This window comes from Amblyomma americanum, chromosome 2, assembly GCF_052857255.1.
Source record: "Amblyomma americanum isolate KBUSLIRL-KWMA chromosome 2, ASM5285725v1, whole genome shotgun sequence".
Lineage (NCBI taxonomy): Eukaryota > Metazoa > Arthropoda > Arachnida > Ixodida > Ixodidae > Amblyomma > Amblyomma americanum.
The window spans coordinates 124,734,538-124,755,743 of NC_135498.1; the positions used below are offsets into that span (position 1 = coordinate 124,734,538).

The 21,206-nt window shown below is 43.2% G+C and overlaps 1 long non-coding RNA gene across 1 annotated transcript in view; it reads right to left on the reverse strand.

Annotated features, from left to right (window-relative positions):
* Positions 1-626: 626 nt before the first annotated feature.
* LOC144119057 (uncharacterized) overlaps positions 627-21,206 on the reverse strand; it is a 93,567-nt gene continuing 72,987 nt past the window's right edge. Inside the window, exons 2-3 of the long non-coding RNA XR_013312246.1 lie at positions 4,693-4,783; positions 627-2,332 (exon numbers count right to left, since the gene is read on the reverse strand). This is a non-coding gene — a long non-coding RNA (uncharacterized LOC144119057). The remainder of the gene's footprint in view (positions 2,333-4,692; positions 4,784-21,206) is intronic.

Here is a 21,206-nt window from a genome sequence, read left to right on the forward strand (position 1 = left end):
TATGTCACAATTATTGAAGAGAAAAAGAAGTAGGCTAAAAGTGTTTCCTATAGATATGTTAGAACTTCAAGGAGAGTTCCAGTTTGGGCTAGTTGGTTCACGATTCACAAAGAAAACTGCGCGAAATACTGGCAGAAAAGAGAAACACGACAGGACCAGCGCCTTGAGTACATTGTTCTAAAGTCACTATATAGAGAATGCGTCCTGTTCTCGTCCCTCATTGAAGAAGACAATGAGTTCGTTCCATTGTGTGCAATGCTCTCTCGTGCACAGGAATATAGGACCACTGCATGCAGCGCCCTTTCCACACTGACCCCTTGGTATGGCCGCACTGCGGATCATGTTTACTAATAAAACTGCAGTGCTCTGCGAATGCGATGAGTGCGAGTGAGTCGTCCTGTTGTTTGTGTTTAGCTGGCGCGGGTTCACTGGTTGTTTACGCCTAACCAAAGGGCAAATGTTGAGCTCCGTGATAAAGTCTACAAATTACTCGAAGAACCCTGCTTAGTTTAAGGCAACTGTGTCTTGTTGACAGCGTACACCGCGGCTACACGAATGTGCTTGCTAACGCATTCAGCTGGATATTAACTGCCTTAGCTAGTACAATCGTGTAGCCGTGGTGTACGCTGTCGACAAGACACAGCTGCATTAAAGCAAAAAAGAGTTCTTCGAGAGTTCCTTTCGCCTTCAACAGATTTGACTCATTGGCGATGCGTAACGAACAACACCATATCACACTGAAGAGAACACCTTGGGTTCTTTACTTTTCACAAAGACTGTACACTTAAGTAAAAAATTCACATCCGGTTTTCGCTCTGCTGTACTCTTGAACACTGATATAATAAACAAGAGAAATAATACTATTTGCATACAAGAAAGGTACTTATACATATAATTAACAATACTTTCAGACCTGTAAGCGCATCGAGGAGCATCCAAAAGTTTTCTTTTCCGTTGGTATTGTTCTCTATTTTCACAGATCACGTTAGCCCTGAAGCGGTGTCAGCAGGAATAAACTCACATTGTGTTAGCATGAAATATCCTGTATTAGCCCTAGCAACACATTGAACCTATATATGGCAGCACCTACATGAGACAAAATAGGAAACTATTTTTCTTATCATGCTCCAATGGATTTCCTTTCATTGAATTCTCTCCCGCAATGTCATCTTAAATTGGAGACGTGTGATTTTCACTGGAAATGGGAGAAAATGTGGCAAGGCTACTAAGTACAAATAAACTGTACCTACTAAAAACACCCGCACCATACAGGGCGCTTCGGCGACATTTCTAAAGCTCGCGAAGGGATAGTGATTCGTACCCGCTGCGTTGGCTCAGTGGCTAGGGCGCTCGGCTACTGAGCCGGAGTGTCAGGGTTCGATCCCTGCCGCCGCGACCGCGTTTCGATGGAGGCGAAACGCAAAAAGCGTTTGTGTGCTGTGCGAAGCAAGTGCACGTAAAAGATCCCCAGGTGGTCGAAAGCATTCCGGAGTGCTCAACTACGGCAACTGTTTCTTTCTTCTCTTAGTCCCTCCGTTATGCCTTCTCTTATGGCGCCGTTCTGGTGTCCACCGCGATGTGAGACAGTTACTGCGCCATTTCCTTTGCTCAAAAATCAATTTTCTTTTTTCATCCTGCTTTGTTCTCTATCTCCTCTAGAGCAGCGTCACTTTCAGACGCGGAAATAACACTTGGCGTGTTGGAGTCATTGTACCGTATCGGATCCGTTCCTCTTAGAATCCACTCCGCTACCCTTAAGGACCTTGGCGATTATCTTGCCTTCGCATTACATGACCTGCCCAAGCCAATTTCTTCCTATTTCGACTCGGATGTCATTAACCCGTGTTTGTTCCATCACCCACTGTGCTCGCTTTAGGTCTCTTAACCTTACACCTATTATTTTTCTTTCCATAGCTCGCTGCGTTGTCCTTAACTTGAGTGTAACACTTTTCGTTAGCCTCCGTTCCTGCTTAAACCGGGCCGAACAATTTAGGACAGCTCATGAGTCCGGCTGAAATTTAGGTCAGATATTGCTGAGACTTGTTAAAAGAACAAACTGGCACGTGTTATGCAGCCATCCCTTTCAATTTTTAATTCGCGAATAGCAGGAAAGCGCAACTATCGCAGGATGCAGAATTTTACAAGCACCGCAGATTCGGCGCAGTTCATCTAGCGATGTTGTTTAGACTGCATTGCTGTTGCAGCGACGTCTATCCTGCAGCGCCGACACCGATTCCTCTTCCGGCTTCCGGGAGTATCCAGTAGACACGGTAGTCCTCCTCCGGTGCGGCTCTGGCTTCCTGCTGGGATGCTTTGTCCATGGGAGTGCTCTCTGGTAACGAACGCATTGTGTCTCTTGTCATTGGGATTTTGCAAAAACAAATGTCACAGCGCGTGGCTCTTCCTCTATTACACGATTGCAAATTTACTTAGGTTGCAACCACCTTTTCAATTAGCACGGAATGTCGAGTGCTTTGCACATTTCAGAGCGTTATACTTCTATTGAAGAGACAAAACCATGACAAGTATGTACACTTGCAACAGTTTACTTCCCGTTGATTAAACCGTGTAAGGGATAACGCAGAGAAATCCCTCTGCTTTTGCCATTTAGGGGGAGATATTTGCAGCGATGTACCATCAGCTTGCAGTGACAAGGAAACACCTAGCTTGCGTGAAAAACATTCAGAGTGCAATAGCCACTTCTTCCACTAGCGCACAATCACTGCTGCAAAGCAAAGCGTCGAAAAAAGTTTATATTACTGTATATACTTCTGCCTGGAGAGGTGCTTCAGGAGGCAAAGCTAATATTGTTTATTCGCTATTGTTTCTCTTCTGCTGCGGCCGAAACTCCCTACGTCAATATAGTTTCGCTGGGCATGGCCCGGAAATTTGCTAAGCGGCGGTGGAATGACGTCGTGCATGAAGCTAAAACATACAAACCAAAATGCATGGCTTGTTACGCCAACGGCAACTTCGCGAATCCGAGACACGTCCACGAGCAGCTGTTGCCGAAAACCAGGAGAAAAGTGCGGTTCGTATCACTAGAGTTGAGCTTGTCGAAAGCGGCCGCTGCTGATGCAGATGCCGTACGAGATGGGTTCGCCAGAGTTGCATTGAAAAGCGTCATGCTTGGCACTGGACTTAACTATAGACCGTGTGTTTGTGCTGCTAGGAAAATGCGGGCATCCTAAAGGGTGGCCCATCATCTGCGATCAGTGGCGGGGAAAACATGCGGTAAGATTGCCCGCAGGTCTGCTCGCATCACCTGATCGACTGCTCCGAGTTTTTTCTTCGGCAATCACTGATCTCCCTGTAATACTACATGGGCGACACTCAAGCAGCAAGGAAGCATATTGTAGCTACGTCAGGGTTAGTCTTGAGAGCACTATATGTTGTTCACGGGAGAAAAGCTGTCATCGAGCACGCGCGTGCTTTCATCTCTTGTCAACAATTAGCGCAATATGCCTAGAGATGTTTAGCAGCACGGCTGATAGGAAAATAGCTTGATTCATGCTTTCTTTCCTAGTGTTGTGAGGCTCAACCACGTTTTATTCTTTCAGACGTTTTTATAGTTCTCGGCCTTCCAATACATAACGTGCGCACGTGTGTCTCGGGTTGAAATAAATAAATAAATCGTTTCGCCCAAATTTTGAGTCTTTAGTTTGAGTGCATCGCTAAGCTGGATACAATGCAGAACAAAGAATCCTCTCTCCAAAGTTTTTAGCAAAGATAAGGAAGCTAAGGGAGACCCGCTTCGAGCCCTGCAGATTAGTGAAAAAGCAATAGTCAACCAGGTTTTGCACCGCCATGTACCTTGAGTGCCACATTTCCCGTTCAGTGAATACGTTGAACGATATATGGTGGGTAATAAACAGAAGATATAGAGGATCATTTTTTAATCCGACATGCTAGGCTTTCTGAATATAGCAAAGTAAGATATATAGAATCATATTTGCAGCGATAGTATTTCTGCGATATTAGATAAAATGATTTCTCGATGTATTAAAACTCACCATCATGTGTGTCCCTAAACGCTAACATTAAACATAGAATATAACTAGACGCAGAAAACAGCCCGCAACAAGTGTTACACACGAATTAGGAACGCATGCCTACCTATGTCAATTTCGAATATTAACATATGGAATGATGTTTACATTATTTTTCTGAAGACGTAATAGCAGTCCAAACCTCCACTGTGATGGATCGTTCAGTTAAATGGTGTACAGCACAAAGTCTTCAGGTCGAGTGTTAAATCAACCTATTAGTTGCGCATTGACCTCCAGAGAAGGGAGACGTCGTGGAGTGTCATTGCAATCCTTGCGGTCATTCATTTTGTCGCAAAAAACGGCTCCTACACTTTCCTCTATATGACTTCTACAATTGTTGTTTTCCTAAATATAGTTGTCTCCCTTTATTTGGGAGTGTTTAGTTGCAAATTCTAAAGGCTTGAAAATGTTTACTGTTACGCTCCATCTCCTCGACTAGAGTACATGTAGTACTCTTGTATTCCATTCAAACAGGTTTGAAAAACCAGGTAGCCTCACATTCATATGAGGAACCGAAAAGGAGTCTCATTTGCGGAATGAAAGAACGATGGTGAACGGTTTTCGAGCACGCAGATCTCCGAGGCTTAATAATGAGTCACCGCGTAAAGGCCATTCCTTCCGCATTTCGAGCGCCGATGCTTACCGCAGGCAATACCGACGCAGAGGAGAACAGCAAATATGGCCAAAGCTTTCTTCATGATTTCCAAGAAGTTGTCAGCGCAGGCAGCACGGGACTGAAAATACGGCGAAGACACATACAATAAGAAGCAATGCAATGACACCCATGAAATGTCCGAGTTCAACCAAATCTTGCATGCCTCTTTCGCAACAGGGTTTCAATGCTTTTTAATAACCAAAAAACACCCTCAGGAATGTGAACAGGTAGCAAAACTTCGCCTTCAACCTAATCAGTGTCTACAATAGTGGGATGCTATACAAGATGCACACACACTATAGGATGTCTTACTTATGTAACTCCAGAGGTCAGTGTTGGAACGTTTCAGATGCTGCATTAAATCTTTAATATTCCGTAAGCACCACTAGCTTTTGTTGCCGAGCAAGAGAAAGGTAACGCATCTAAGTTTGAAAATAGGTGTTATTGCATTCATTTACTTGTAATACTTCGTGACTTTCAACGTTGTACCCAGCCTTTGCCACACGGTGTGTCTGGAAAAAGAGGATATAAAGTGCTAGAGTGGCTCTATAGAATGTCTTTTCGGTACTAGGTATATGTACAGGGAAACGTGAAAACTATTTACTACGCGCCTCATATGAACATTCAAGAGAAGTTGGGGGATGTCTTAGTTGTCGCCCTCTGTTCCCTTAGAGAAAACTAATAGGTTTGGAATATACGGCGGGATATGTGTAGCGTATTTTAAACATATTTTGTATTCATGAATGCACTAAAATATGCCGAAAATAGGTTCCTGAAAATTTATGCTTGGTATTCGAAATATATTTTTAAAATATGCCAAAAATACGCAACTTAAAGCATACTTCGAGCACGTTTCAAATACGTGAAAAAATATATATGCGGTTTTAGTACCTTGTAAATGTATTTAAAGTGTACTTTCGTCAATATGAGAATAATTCGCATGAAGCGTCCTTAAATTGTAACAAACAGGCAGTTATTTTAAACATAATTGAAGCATACTTTTAGGTGCCGTACAACAAACCAGTGCTCCAAATCATGTTTCGGGAAATGGCCTTTGCATGTTGGCAATGCATTGATCGTGTACTTTCTCAAATGTAGCATTAACTCGTCCAAATTATAATTCAGTTCTAACGAATGAGCTGTTCACGTCAACATATATTTTCAGCACACATCAAGCTGCCGTTGAACACTTAGTGTTGGGAAATCGCGTTGCGGGAAATGGCATGTTGGTAATGTATTTAAAGTGCACTTTCGTAAATGCGAAATTCATTCGTCTAAAATATACTTTTGAGAAAACTTCAAGCTGCCATTCAAGAGCTAGTGCTCGAAATCGCGCTTCGGGAAATGATATGTTAGCAATTTATTGGAAGTGCGTTTCGTAAATACGAAATTAAGTCGTCCAAAGTATACTTATATTCTCAAAACTGGATAGTCCGCGTCGGCATATTTGCAGCTCACTGCAAACTGCTGTTAAACAACATGTTGCTGTTAATCGCGTCTCGGGAAATCGCATTCGCATGTTGGCAATGTATGTAAAGTGTGCTTCCGTAGATACGAAATTAGTTCGTTCAAAATATACTTATATTCTAAAAGTTGGGTAGTCCGCGTCAGCATATTTGCAGTGTACTTCCAGGTGCCGTGGAACAACCTAGTGCTCGAAATAACTTTTCCGGGGAACAGTGAAAACTGTTCCTTTTCTGTCGTCCATTCGTTTATGCTAACTTTTAGCATGAAGGCGATCACCACTTATTTAAATCACGTGTGGACAGCGTGATAGCATCGTACCAGCAATGACGCCATGCGCACCTCCGGCCCCGAACATGCAGTCGAAAAGGACTTCGACTGGCAGGGCCGACCGGCTCCCATGGACGCCCATGTATTTGCTGGTTGACAGTTCGACTACTGACCGATGCCTGACGCAAGTTACGACTAGCAAATCGGTTCTAGATAGACCGCAGATTTGAAAGCGATCACTCCGATACTTGCGCGACTATTTGGGGGCCAAAAGTCTTCACGCAAAAAGCGCCTCACCGGGCAAGATAATTTGTCTCCTCTCAGAGGTATACATAATCCAAGCCAAGTATTACGCTTGTCGGGGCAGTTCCTGTTTGCTGACATCAGTTTCCGTCGGCATTTCCTTTGTGGCGATATGTTTCCCTTTCAGTTCCCATCACGTGACCTTCCATTGTCATAGACTTCTTGATGACAACGGGTTTTATTTGAGATTGTCTGTCTCCTGATGCTTAGAGCGAGCTCAGTCATTAATTCTGCTGTTTACGACGTTGATCAGTATTATCCGGGGAACTCGACTTGTACACCATTTTTAAACGGAGCCGAGGTGAACTTATTTTTAATCTATTAATTGTATATTTTTAGTGTAAGTTTAACGGGATGTAACTTATACAATGTGTATAATTAGTATATTTTTAATGTATTAAACGTATATTTTTAGTATATTTTATTGTATAATAAATATATTAAGAGGACAGAAAATGCATTTTGATGCTGTTGTAAGAATGTTCAAAATATTACTCCCAGCGTGCTTACAAACCATTCGTAACGCAATTTAAGCATAGCGACAAACAATCCAAAATAAATAGGAAAAAATACAACGTGTTTAAAATGAATTCTTAGTACAGCCTTTTTTCGCTAAGGGTTATGTCGCTCGAGGTATTTTAAATGCCTGCAATATTATGAGGATCATAAAAGTTTTCTCCATGGTGCAAAGCTGGCGGCGTCTAATGTCCACGTGGGGTTTCGCAGCTTGCATCTACCTTCCACCTCTACATATTTTAACTAAGTCATATTGTCAATACCTGTATTTTCCCAACGATCACGACCGATTGTCTGCATTTTCAGAAATCCTCCATTCAGAGCTTTTTACTCAACCTGCACTCTTGAACCATTTTTCGCCTTTAACAACCATGGAAGTCATATGGCCTGATAGCGGATTTCGCGAGAATTCCAAGCTATTTCATCACATGAAAAGTCCCTGTTAAAGGTAGAGCAATCGCCGATTTTCACGCACAATAATTCACCGCTCGAATCACCTAAATTGTTCATTTCAGGCGTGCAATTTTAAACAGCTGTTGTCAATACAGGCATTTTTTTACAGCGATCGAGCCTAAAAATGGCATATGTGGCCAAGAAAAGCCGCATAAAAATTTTTTGCGCTAGGAGTCATGCGCAGAACTGTGGGTGCAAATTTTTAAACCCGGCTAAATGACTTATGGTTTGCCTTTACTAAGCAAATTGGTCCGCCACTGATACAGCAAATTATTTACAGTAGTAATATTTCAGATTGTATAAATATTGAAGGCTGAACAGAGACCGTGCAAAATTATAACGTGCCAATTGCTTCAACTACAAAATGAACAGATTCATTTCATTACCTGTTGTTTAAAAACAAATTTTGTTGTGGCTCCAACAAACTACACCCCACAATATACAGGTATGATCTAAACCATTTGGAAGCCCGACCAAAAGACGGAAGTACGTGTTTTACTCGTATATTATATAATTATGTTTAGCTAAGGAGCACGAGTACGGACGCGGCGCCAGGCGGCTTTATGTACAACAGCTGTTTTCAGATTTAGTTTCGCATACCCATAGTTTATCAAATCGCAGAAATCTAGCTTATCAAATCGGTGAAAACAACAATCAAGCTTTTTCTACATATAACAATCAAGAGATAGGTGGTGAAAATAGTTCAGAATCAGCCTGTTTTAGTTCAAAAGAGCAATCCTTCCTTTCAGTTCAGCCTTCAATGATCTTAACGCTACCGCTGCGCTCACTGTTTACTATTGATAGAACTTGCTGGCGAGAATAAATCCTTCGCAAAAATGTTTGACAGATGGAACTGTCCTCACGCGTGAGCATCTCGCCAGACCATCTTTGACGGTGTTAAATATACTCAGTCTTGTAAGTACCGTGCTCAATAATTTGAACTTTTTGTGGTGAGACGTGCTGCTTACTTTACCGGCTAGCCTAATAATTGTAAAGAGAGAAACAGGAATGGAGAGAAATAGTCTCCTGTTCACCTACCAAACGACAGCTTGGGCCGTATGCTTCGGAAGTAAAAGTGGCAGACGTCGGCTTTTATTTGAAAACGCCATCCGTTCCCTGCAGTGGAGCAAACGAAAAAATATGTTATATTTATAAAATACGTCTAGCCAGAGTGCTGACTAATGTAAGGCCACTGATCCGCACTTCCGCTTCCAAAAAAAGCTATGAAAAAACTTCCGCAGCAATACGTGGCTGTTCCGGGCGGATGTCGATGCTCGTTGCTTTTGTTTGAGCGCGACAATATAAAAGATGATTACAAAGATGGCGTGGCGATCGGTGAGGTCTTTTGAAGAGCGCATTCATAAAATTGTCGTAAAAGTTGAATGTTTTTCAAAATCTGGCATCAGCTGTGTAATGCAGCAGGTCAAAGTACGTCTCTGGAAATGTACGTATAATTTGGAAAGCGCCAAACTCTCTCTAGAAAATTCTTTACTGACGTCGAAGGATACCATTTTATCAGACGGCGATGGTATTTTGAGGGCAAGGTAGAATGCTTGGCAAAAGAGGTCGTACTAAAGTGAAGAGCAATCAAACTGAAAGTGCGTACAAGAAAACAAGTTAACGACACAGCAAAACGGCCCTTGCAGACTTCCGTTCCGTTTTACGCTGCTGCGGCTGATAACCAAAGAGTTCCCGTGGAATGGGTTGAAAATGAAGAAATTCTGAATACGATAGCTGGCCTGATTGTCCTCACCATTTTTTATGGCAGCAGCGGAATGACCTCTGATCTCAATCAGGAAGCAAATATACATTTCAAACATTCACTATCCTCTGAAGAGCCTCTCTTATCGGGAATTTTAAACGATCCAGACTTACCGGTCATCCACCTCACATTTCTTTCACGAGATCCTTATCCTGTCAGAATAGTAAAGGGCGACCAACTTATTCTGCTTACAAAAAGAAAATTTCTGTCGTGACCAGGACATTAATTTCTTTGTTCATAAGAAAAAACTAGTCCAACAATAACAATTGTAAAAATACAAGATTCCTTACGACTCGTGAAGAAAATGTTTTGATAGCATTGAAAGCCACTGTGCTTTCAAACAGTAGTTCATAGGAACTTCAGGCTTTTTTAATATAAAATTATACAAAATGAACATATTTTTGAAACATTGACTGCTATTAGAAAAATATTTGTTCTCACAGTACGAATTATAGCTGCTATCTTATATTGAGTCCAAGATAAAGCGGTCAACAAGATCGTTTTTGGCAACAGGTAGTGCAAGTCATGCTCGAAATAAAATTTCAATCTCAGGAAAAAAGTATTCTTACCCGCATATTAACCTTAATTTGTATAGTAAGGTGGTCATAGCAACGGTATGAAATGGGACAGCTTTTGGCTAAGATAGTTGAGTATTAATGAAATAATAAATTTCACCACAACATTATTTGCTTTAGGCGCGCAAAAATGTTGAATGCGATGTAGTCTACCTACCACGGCAGTACTCCATCCTGTTTTTTTTACTGCATATTGCTGTTTGTCAGTGAATATTTGAAAAACCGTTCGCAAATTACCCGACAAACCACCGTTTAAAATTAAATCATTTGTTACGTACCCTACAAAACATACGTCGGCCAAATTTACTCACCCAGTTAGGCGTTGGCATGATCTCGTTTTTTTTTTTTTGCGGGAGCCCTGTTTAATGATTTGACACAAAACCTTCCATGACATCGTTTTTCTGAAACTTGATTCATTTCAGGTGCGCGGCCCTGCTCGTAATTTAATCAGTAACTATCTCGCTGATAGGTTGCATGTTCCTGGATATGGTGCTGCATATATTGACCCAACACTCATCGATCGCGGCGTACCAGAAGGATGCGTTCAAGGGCCAATCCTTTTTATTGCGTAAAATAATGACTAACTAACGTGCCTTCATCAGTTCAGTTGCATTCTTAATGGCGATGGCAAAGCAATTTTTTCACTTGACAGTGATTTATCTGCACCAACCGCGAACGTGACCACTGACCTCTTGAATATTAATGTTTGGTGCTGAAATACCAGTTTGCATATAAATCCAATAAAAACAACATTTACAGATTTATTTCTTGCCGCTAAGAGGCCATTTCAGCGCCTCGGATACATATTGACAGCCATTATATCTAGCGAACTGACTCGAGGACGTTTCTAAGCGTCCTTTAGATGATAATTTAACGTTCGATCAGCACACTGAACACATCAAGTCTAAAACTGCTTCTCATATAAACGTGAGAATAAAAGCCCGCCATTACTTACATCGATTAGTCCTTCATACTCTATATTATCATTTCCTACATAGCCACCTTCCGTACTACATATAATCGTGTGGTACTATATGCTATAACACATTTATCCAACAGCTCTGCGGCTCTGCCATGGCACAGATTGCCTGCCAGTTTGCCTTCACAGCTCTGCAAAATGATGTTAATCACGTTCATCGCTAGTGCGATCAGTTTCTCATGAAGCTAAATGCTAACAAATGCGGACTTGTCTCCTTTCACCGCCGCCAAAAGCCCTTCGTTTTTAACTACGCTGTGCTGAGTTCTGTTATCGAACTTGTACAATCTTATGAATACCTTGGTGTAACCTTAAGCAGTGATCTTTCCTCGCGCACTCATATCGCTTACGTCATATCATCGGCAGACCGATCTCTTCGATTTCTGAAACGTCATCTACGTCACGCTCCACCGCACGTGAAACTACAAGCCTATGAGTATCTCAACCGGTCTCGGCTAGAGCATGCACCTTCTATCTGGCGTCCGCATCAAACTTATCCAGCTAGCGCCCTTGAAGCTTTGTAAAATCGCGCAGTAAGAATCATTCACTCTGAATACTCTTCAATTACCAGCGTAACAGCATTAAAACTTCAGTCCTAACTTTTGAACCTAAGCACTTGTCGTCATATAGCTAGCCTTTGCATGTTCCATAACATATTTCACGTTTCGCTTAATCGTCCCCCATACCTAGCACCACCTTCACGTATATCTCACCGCAATATGCATCCATTTTATGTTGCTCGACCGCTCACTAGAACCGCCACGTTTGCTGGCTCATTTTTTCCAAGACAGCTATCACCTGGAACGGCCTTCCCCTCGTCATTGCTGCCATCACCTGCCCATCGACGTCTCCAACAAGTGTTCCTACTCACAGATATAATTGTAATCTTCACCTATAATATGTAACCCACACCTTATGTAATACCCGGAAAGGGGTCTTTAATGTAATAAAAAGAAACGAAACGAGTCATTCATACAACGCCTTCAAAATTGAGATCTCCTAATAATTCACCATCACCATCAGCCTGACTACGCGCACTGCAGGGCAAAAGACTCTGCAATTAACCCTGTCCTTTGCCATCTGCGCCCATCGTATGCTCGCATACTTCTTAATCTCGTCCTTCCAACTAACTTCCTGTCGCTCCCTGCCACACTTGCCTTCTCTGAGTCCGCTCAGTTAAACATAAGGAATAGCGGTTATTTTGCCTTCGCATTACATACCTTGAAAAAGCCCATTTCGTTCTCTTGATTTCAATTAGGAAGTCATTAACTCGAGTCTGTTCCTCACCCATTCTGCGCGCTTCCGGTCTCTTAACGTTACACCTATCACTTTTCTTTCCATGGCTCGCTGCGTTGTCCTTAATTTAAGCTGAACCCTTTTCGTTACCTTCCACGTTCCTGCCCCCTAGGTGAGTACCGGTAAGATACAGCTGTTGTATACTTTCCCCTTGAGGGATATCGGTAAACTGCCAATATTGATCTGAGGGAACCTGCCATATGCGCTCCACCCCATCCTTATTCTTCTAGTTTTTTCCCTCTCATTATCAGAATCAGCGTTCTCTACCTGCCGTAAGCAGACATGTTCCTTTAACAATTCCAGCACCTCAATACCGATTGGGAATTGCTGTTCTCTTGCTGGACTGTTCACCATTACTTTGGTTTTCGGTATGTTAATTTTTATACCCAGCGTTATGTTCAGCCTGCCCAACTCATTCATCAAGTTTGCAGTTCACCTCTTTACCAGCACCCCTAGTAGACATTTGTTCCTATTTGGGCATTCTCCCAGTGTCATTGTTGCTTAATCTGATTTTATCGTATTAATAATATTATTTTATCCAGTTTTAAGACCTCGAAATTCAGCCAAGGCTTTTACTCTAAATTTGTTGAGCAAATGAACACACTACTGCATAAAGTCTGCGCCAATTATGAAAAAGGGGCAGCATACTCACTGCGTCCTCTCTGTGTTGAATTCATTGCCACATGAAATAAAATTGTATCTATTTTACATTCATTTAGTCACAAAATGCGGTCATTCTTAATTTCTTCCCTGGTTTAATCGCCTCACTACTGCAATTTTTCTAGCTCCATAGGTCCTTTGCTGGTTTTAACGCATTGGTGAAAGCACTGCATGCATATGTTATTTATTTTCATTCTATACTTTGCTTTCTTGTTGTACTTTCCCCATTTATACGCTTTACGTTCTACTTACTGCTGTAACATGATGTTTCTTTGGCTTTCATTCATGTATTTTGTATATACTCTGACCACCTTGTAGCTGAGCCACTGCATACTTCGAATTTCGAACAGACCTCTCAGACAGTTTTTATTTGGGGTTTTTCTTCTGTAACTCTAGTAACCCTAAGCATAAAGCGCAAGAAAAGTGACATTGACGCTTCTGGCTGCATCAAGGAAGCGTGGAACTGGTTCCATGGTTCGCTCAGGCTTCGCAGCATTCCGCGTGGTCATTGTGAGCTATCTCCTGAAGAGCATACTGAAAAAGTGTAAATAAATTAGGTGCTCGCGTGGTCGCCAGGACCATCGCACCCTCGATGATAACTAGATATGGGAACGAAGGTCGCTGCAGCCGTTGTACTTAATTTCTTTCTTATGAAAAAACTACTGCACGCCAGGAGATTCACCGCAACGTTGGAACAATGCCGTTTCCATTTCGAGTTGTTGATGAATACGCTCTCGCCCTAACATATGCTAGCCGTCCCCGTCAGCTCAATTGGTAGAGCAACTGCTCCGATTGGCGCTTGTCCCGGGTTTCAAGAGGCGGAGTGAATTTTCGGTCACATCGCCATTCCAAGTGCCACGCGGCGATTGTTTATGGTGATGTGTTTAATAATCCGTCAGACTGCGTCTGTGCCGAAAGAGTACATCCCACGACGCCACCTTACATCTTGTGAGGATCACAAGTACGGCGCACTAACAGGACAGTTCCATGACGACAGAGTGGCTCAATTGAAGGCGGCGCCCCAAAAAGAGCAGGACTTTCTCTAAAAGGCGAAACAGCGGAAGAAATGTTGAGGGCAATCTCACTAATTCCCATATAATTCAAATCCTGCGAAGCGTTTAAATGGTAGGTCATTTGTCAAGGCCTCCTTCTTTTAGGCTGAAGGCGTTATCTGCCCTAGGATTATTAAGGAATTCAAAAAACTAAGCTCTTCGCCCAATACTGTTGCAAAGGGAACACTCAGATGAGCCCCGACATTGAAATCGCCCTGTTGGACCGATGTACCTTACCTTCGCATTAAGGGCATCACACGATAGCTTTGATAGGGAAATGCACATATATGCAAAATTGTTCGTTCTCGACTCTGCATTCATAGGTGCCTGGGACGCCTCTTACCACCCATGGCGCAGTGCCGCAGCGGTTAAGCGATGCGCCACCGTCCTGCGATGGCAGGTGCTGCTACCTGCGGGGCTTGCACGACCCAGGTTGCTCTGCGCGACCCTCTCGCGAGCAAAAATTAATTTAACTGCCACCTGCCAGTTTGCGCAGATCGCTCACAGTCCGGCAGGCAGGTTTTGTGGACGCACCAGGTTAAGTTGACCCACCTGGCTCCAAGGTTGCTTCTCTGGGGATTTTTCGTGGATTTTTAGCTCACGGTCGATGATACCGACGGCGACGCGGGATTTTCTGCGACACAAGCACCTTAACGCTATCGCGTTCAATTACAATGGGAGTCAAACATACCGCAACACCATCTGATGGCCGGTTGCTGCTGGTTGGATGCTCGTCGCGAGCGATTAACGATGATGGCACGCAGGTTGGTGATCGAATACACGGCGGTTAGCAATACGAACAGCCTTTGGTCTTAGTCCGCTTGTCCGGCAACGCGTTGCTGGTTGAAGCAACAACAACTTCTGAACAACAAAAACTTATTTATTAAAGACGGGATTGAAATAGAAGACACGCTAGAAAGAGGTAGCTAAAAAAAGGCTGCTTAAAAGCGGCCAACATTGAGGCTCGGCGCGGTCCTAATAACTCTTTATTTGCCACACGTTTTAAATCCCTCGGAAAAAGGCCTAACGCGTGGCAAACAGCCGTGATAGTGCATTTCCAGAAACGAGGAAAACCACCAACTTCCCCTACTGGCTATAAGCCAATAGCCCTTACAAGCTGTCTGGCCAAATCATTTGAAAGTTTCCTGAATATAAGACTAACATTTGTGCTTGAATCCCGCGAACTTCTACTGCGAGAAATACTGCCCCAGAAGCATTTATATAAAAGCAGCACTGTCTTGAACTTCTTCTTTGACCTCGAGAAGGCATACGACACATCCTGGAGGTTCGGGATTCTTCGCGACCTAGCAGAGCTTGGCATCTGTGGCAGGATGTTAAAACTGCTTAAATAATTTCCTATCCAACCAATCTTTTTCACGTACGCCTAGGCTCAAACCTTTCGAGAAACATCGTTCAAGAAAATGGCGTACCTCAGGAATGTATTTTAAGCACAACGCTCTTTGTTATAAAAATGAATCCTTTAGCCAAAATAATTCCTAAGTCCATTATGTATTCCGTCTATCTCGGTGACCTTCTAACTGCATGCTAATCCTTCAGCCTATCAATCTCTAAATCCATTATGCATTCAGTCAATGTTGACGACCTTCAAATAGCTTTGCGCGTCCTCAAACCTAGTAACATGCGAGAGACAAATACAGTTTACAATGATTAAATTAGTGACATGGGCAGGTGGGAAAGGTTTCCAGTTTTCCACACGGAAAGCTGTCGCCATCCTTTTCTCGCTCCAACAAGGCCTACATGCTGACCCATTTATACGCCTGAACGAAACACAGCTACCCGTAAAAAATGCGCTCAAGTTTCTAGGCACAGCCTTTGACAATAAACTCACTTTCCGGCCTCATATAAATGCACTGGAAAAGAAAGCCTCCCAATCCCTTAGGATACTCAAAGTACCATCAAGAAAACATTGGGTAGCAGACAGGACATGTCTTATGCAAACTTAACTCTCTGTAGTGCGCTCCACCCTAGATCATGGGTCTATAGTGTTTGGGTCAGCGAGACCAACATACCTTAAACGACTGTCCCGTACATAATATATGTGTGCGTCTTTCCACTGGTGCTTAGAGGACGTTGCCGATAAACAGTCTGTAGGTATAAATGAACGAACCATCACTTACAGACAGAAGAACGATGCTCACGTCTTCCACATTCTATAGATCCGTTCACTACATAAGCACATCTGCCACCAAACAGTCAAAAAGTGCTCATCCAGAACACTCCTTAGGAATAAACCGCACCCTACCTGACCGCTGCTATTGCGATTTGAAGAGATGTGCCAGAGCCTCGGCGTACTAGACGTATTGCCAAACATTGCCCGAAGGCGAGGTCCACTGTCGCCATGGTACAATTTCCCTGAAATGTGTGAGATTTCACTCCTACACAGCTTAGCAAAAAACAAATTCCAGAACAAGCTATAATACACGAATTTCTTGAACTCGAGGAAAAATTCCGTACTTTCACAGGTTATTATGCAGATGGTGAAAAACTGATGCTTACGTTGGAAGCGCAGTGGTACAAGGCAACTGGAATAAAATAGTAGGACTTCCACAGTGTGCATCCACCTTTCCTGCTGAATGCTACGCCATCTCTGTAGCCTTAGGAAAAAAGATAAATCAGAATCTCACCAACATTATTATATGCACAGAGTCGCTAAGTGTGCTTACAGCCCTTTATACCAGAAATGCAATAACTCCAATGCTTGGCGACCTCATACACAACATTACAACAGCCATAGCTCAAGGACAGATTACAAGGAGCTGCAGAGTACCAAGTCATGTCGGCATAAAAAGCAACGAAAGAGCAGATTTGTGCGCTGCTCAAGCTTGCGGCAAGCGAATTAAAAATGTAAATATGTCCTATAAAGATTGCAAGAAATTACTATATTATAATGCAAGGAAGCAATGGCAGTCTGCTTGGAACAGCGAAATAAATAACAAGCTACAGTTAATAAAACGTGGCCTAGGTGAATGGAATTCATGTGTGCGCCAGAAACACTTCAATTCAGTCATTATCTGCTGTCTCTCTATAGACTACCCACACATTACACACAACTTTCTGCTAAAGAAAAAAGAAAAACCAGTTTGCAGAGGTAGAGATGAACTTACAGTCAATCACATTTTAATTTTATGTTCGAAACTGTAAAACAAAATGAAAAAGTGCTTCTCTCCGTTTTATAACCAATGCTTCCCTTTTCACCCAGCATTGCTCTTTGGTGATAATGCAATTGTGGATATGTCCTGCGTTTTTAGATTTTTCACAGAAGCTGGTGTTCTTAAAAAGATGTAAACATGACCCATTGTAGCGCTTGAAGCACCTCAGCCACTTTCTTATTCCTGAGAAAACGGCTGAGGTTTTTTATTAGATTGGTTGGGGGCCTCCACTCCTTGCCCAGCCAACGACGGCTGATGAGGTTACCCTGCCTCCTTTGAAACTGTTAATATTAGCCATTTATGAACATTGTTATGCTCTCAATACTAGGTAGAAGGAAATCACCTTTTAAGCTTTCTACACCGCAATATTTTTAATATTTTTTTTTACAAATCTGCAGAAAACAATTTCTTAAACCTTGAGCTTGGCGCATGATAGCCTTAGTTGCTTGTGCGCCATTAAACCCGACACAACACTATTTAAACCCTTCGATAATTGTGCGGAGATTTACTATTCCAGCTCTCGCCCAATTTCGACCAATACCAGTACAACGGCACCACACGCACAAATTGGCGGAGCCCGTTACTCGCCTGAGATCGATTCTGCGGAGCCCCGACCCCCTCGAACGTGCAGGGCGCGCGGATTCGTGTATGCAGCTCGGTATTATTGCAACCCATAGAGGCGCCATTGAGGCTCCCTCGCATCGTATTTGCTGTCTCCGCTTGACAGCAGAGTTAGAATGACCCCCCCCCCCCTACAGTCGGGAGCTCGTCCCTCATCAGGGCAAAAAGGTCGCCGGCACTTGGTGACCTGACAAAGTCGTTCTTGGTCTCACTCCCTCTTATGTTCGACGCTTGCTGGAAGGTCACCTGAGGACGGGAAATCCTTACTTTAATACCCCCCCCCCCCCCTCTACATGGAAGCTCGTCCCTCCTCAGGGGAAAAAGGAAGTCGGTCCTTGGTGACCCTGACAAGGTCGTTCGTTGTCTAACTCTCTGTTATGTTCGACACTTGTTGGAAGGTCACCTGAGGACGGAAATTGAGCGGATTCCTCGAGCCAGCCTAGGCACAACAGAACGACGGCTCCCCGCATGTACGGCTGATCAGCAGGGGACAAGACGGCGAGACACGCAGCAGCGTGCGGGGGCAGTGATTATGCATCTATACGTGGTGGCGGCAAATGTACTAAAAGGCGAGTCGCCACCGGAGCCGAAGGGGATCAGCGCTGGTGTAAACTCTCTCGACTTCCCACGGAGGCGGCAGTTCTGGCTAAAGGGGGAAACGACCCACCGTAGACTGCTGACTTAACACTAGGATTGCATTCATCCTTGAATCTTTAGAAGTCGTTGACAGTCACCGGTGTGAATTTAGGAAGGGGCGTTCCAAAACCGATCACCTCCTGCGCTTGGAACACCCAGACATGCAAGCATTCATATTTTATGTCAGACAGGCTGTCCCGCAGTGTTTTCTGTCCTATAAATAGCATATCCCGCCTGTCCTAGATAACGTAGGTGTTCGCGGCGAACTGCGCAACTGTCTTAGTCTTCCAACCAAACCGCAGATTTCAAGTGCAGTTAGGTATTATACTGTCAAAAAGTGTCAATAAAGATTATGGTCTTCCGCAGCGCTGTATCTAAAATACATTCTCCTTTATGGTTATACTGCACTTACTAGCTGCAGTAATACCTACGTCGACCTTGTAGTCAGTTTGTGCGGGTGTCCCAAAGATTGCACGAAATTAGTTTGGCGTACTTGGAGGCGGCACGAGAAATTGATCTTTTAGTGAATAGAGAAAGGCAGGGTTCGCCCTGAGGGGAAAAAGGAAAGGCACCGAGAGCTCCAAAGGAACAGGCTGAGACCGGTTCCTACTTCGCGGTGAATCCTACTTTTCTCCGCGTTAAGGGCTGGTGCAGCCATATATACTGTTCCCTCTAAATATGTCACGTGCTGTACGTCTTAGAGTGTATCATTTCCCAAGAGCACAAAAAGGTTTCAGTAAACCGATTATATTTAATTAGTGAAAAAGATGCGTCATAGTTTTTGCCACAAAAACCTGTAACTGCACTATTCTCGATGTATCGAAGAGCACAATTTGATCCGCCCTCGATACGAACGGAGCCCATTTACGAGTAAAATCAGAAAATTAATTGCTTGGTCTAGCATTCTACAAAACAAACAGGTTTTTCTGCGCGCAATAAATCCCTGAAAGATAAGCATTCTCGAACCATGATTATTCCTAAAGTTTGATAAAACCAACGTTGGAGCTCCAACAGGGCTTGTCCTTAATATATTTCGCTGCCTTGCAAAAACCACTTTATCTCAGACACGCGGAGTATATGGGTAAAGAAGGTCGCCTTATCTAAAACCGCTAAAACCGCCACAAAACTGGGTATACGGCCGTTACGGGTACATACAGAACATCATCCCTATGTATCGCATTTATATTGAAACGAATCAGCCTCCCAATAAATATGGAAGTAGTGCGCCAACACGCGCCTATTTCCACAGGAACGACCACTTCCTTAACTCTTCTGCTGCAGGTTTGTTATTTACTGCTCCTCTAAAACAGTATTTTATAATAAACCACAACCAGTACTTCACTTGATAAACCGATTTCAGGATTTTTGTCATGAACTAGATTTACTGGAAACAGGGCCAACTACAGCCCACCAGCCCAAAACCATTTCCCCCGTACTGTCTGCGTCGTAAGTAGAAACATATTACAAAAGAACATTGAATAAAGTATAAATAAGACCCACTGAATGGGTGCCCTAAAAACGCTATGCTACGTAAACGCTGTGCAATATTTAATAGGAGATTTCATACGCAATACAGCACCAGTCTCGACATACGTACAATGAATAAGTATAGGCTTAACACCAAACCATGTCGGCACAGGCGTGTGCTGCACAATTTCAGAGAAAATTCGAAAAGTAAACATAACTCACAAAAAGTGCTTCAAGCCTGTTGAAAGAGAATTAAAAGATGAATAGCACACCACTAGAGAAAAAGAAACCAATATTAAACTGTACCTCGTAAAGCAAATACTCTGTGAATGCAGGACATGTCAACAAAAAGAACGTTTTGTCAAGTTATTTTCTGTCAGCTGAAATAAGTAAAAAAAGCCTCTTTTTGAACATATTATTCTAACGCAGAAGAGTGGAGAAACAAAACAGTGCATTTAATAGTAGTTTAGATATAACACTTTATTCAGTTGGTAGCTCAAGGAAACAGGTATGGAGCATTACAATACAGGAAAGTGCGAGGGAGTTAAAAACAGTGGTCTTGATAGAGCGCTTAAGATGGATGGCTTTGATATGATATACGGTGTCCTATAGCAGATAATTTCAGGCAGGGTGCTCACAGTTGAAATTAAGGTGCCCGCCCATTTTTTGTACCCTTCCTAAGAACATAGAAAGATTGGGGACCACCAACGTTCATTCCTAGTTTTTTTAAGAAGACTTCCGTATGGAAGCCGAAACGTCCGTCATCTGTTGACCAAACCTCAGGCCGGCGTTACAACTTTGCGGTACAAAATGAACTTATTCCCCAAGAAGAACAACTTTCGTCAAAGCTTGGATTTAAAAAAAAACATATATAGTTGGTTGCCAAATCTGCTAGCACAATGACATCCCGCTAGCACCTATAGTGTGTACGTGCTCGCTGACATTGTATTGAGGGATCGCGGTTTCTGAACCCCCTGAGGTGCCCAATTACCGTATAGGATAGAAAGCGCCGTTCGCTCTGAATACTCGCAGCTTGGCGAAAAATGGGAAGAAATAATCGTCGAGAACTGGCGCATGCACGAAACGCAATAAATGAAAACCGCTTCGCTTTGTCGGATCATGCTAGCAGCATCGGTGTACTCAATGGTTGATGGAACAGGTGCTGCCTTCGCCCGCTGCCCCTGGAAAGTGGCAAGCATTTCCCTGTCCATCGCTCGGCTCACACGCTCCCCCATTACGGACAGAGTGTAGCACCGCTGCTGCTGAGCATTCGGAACGATG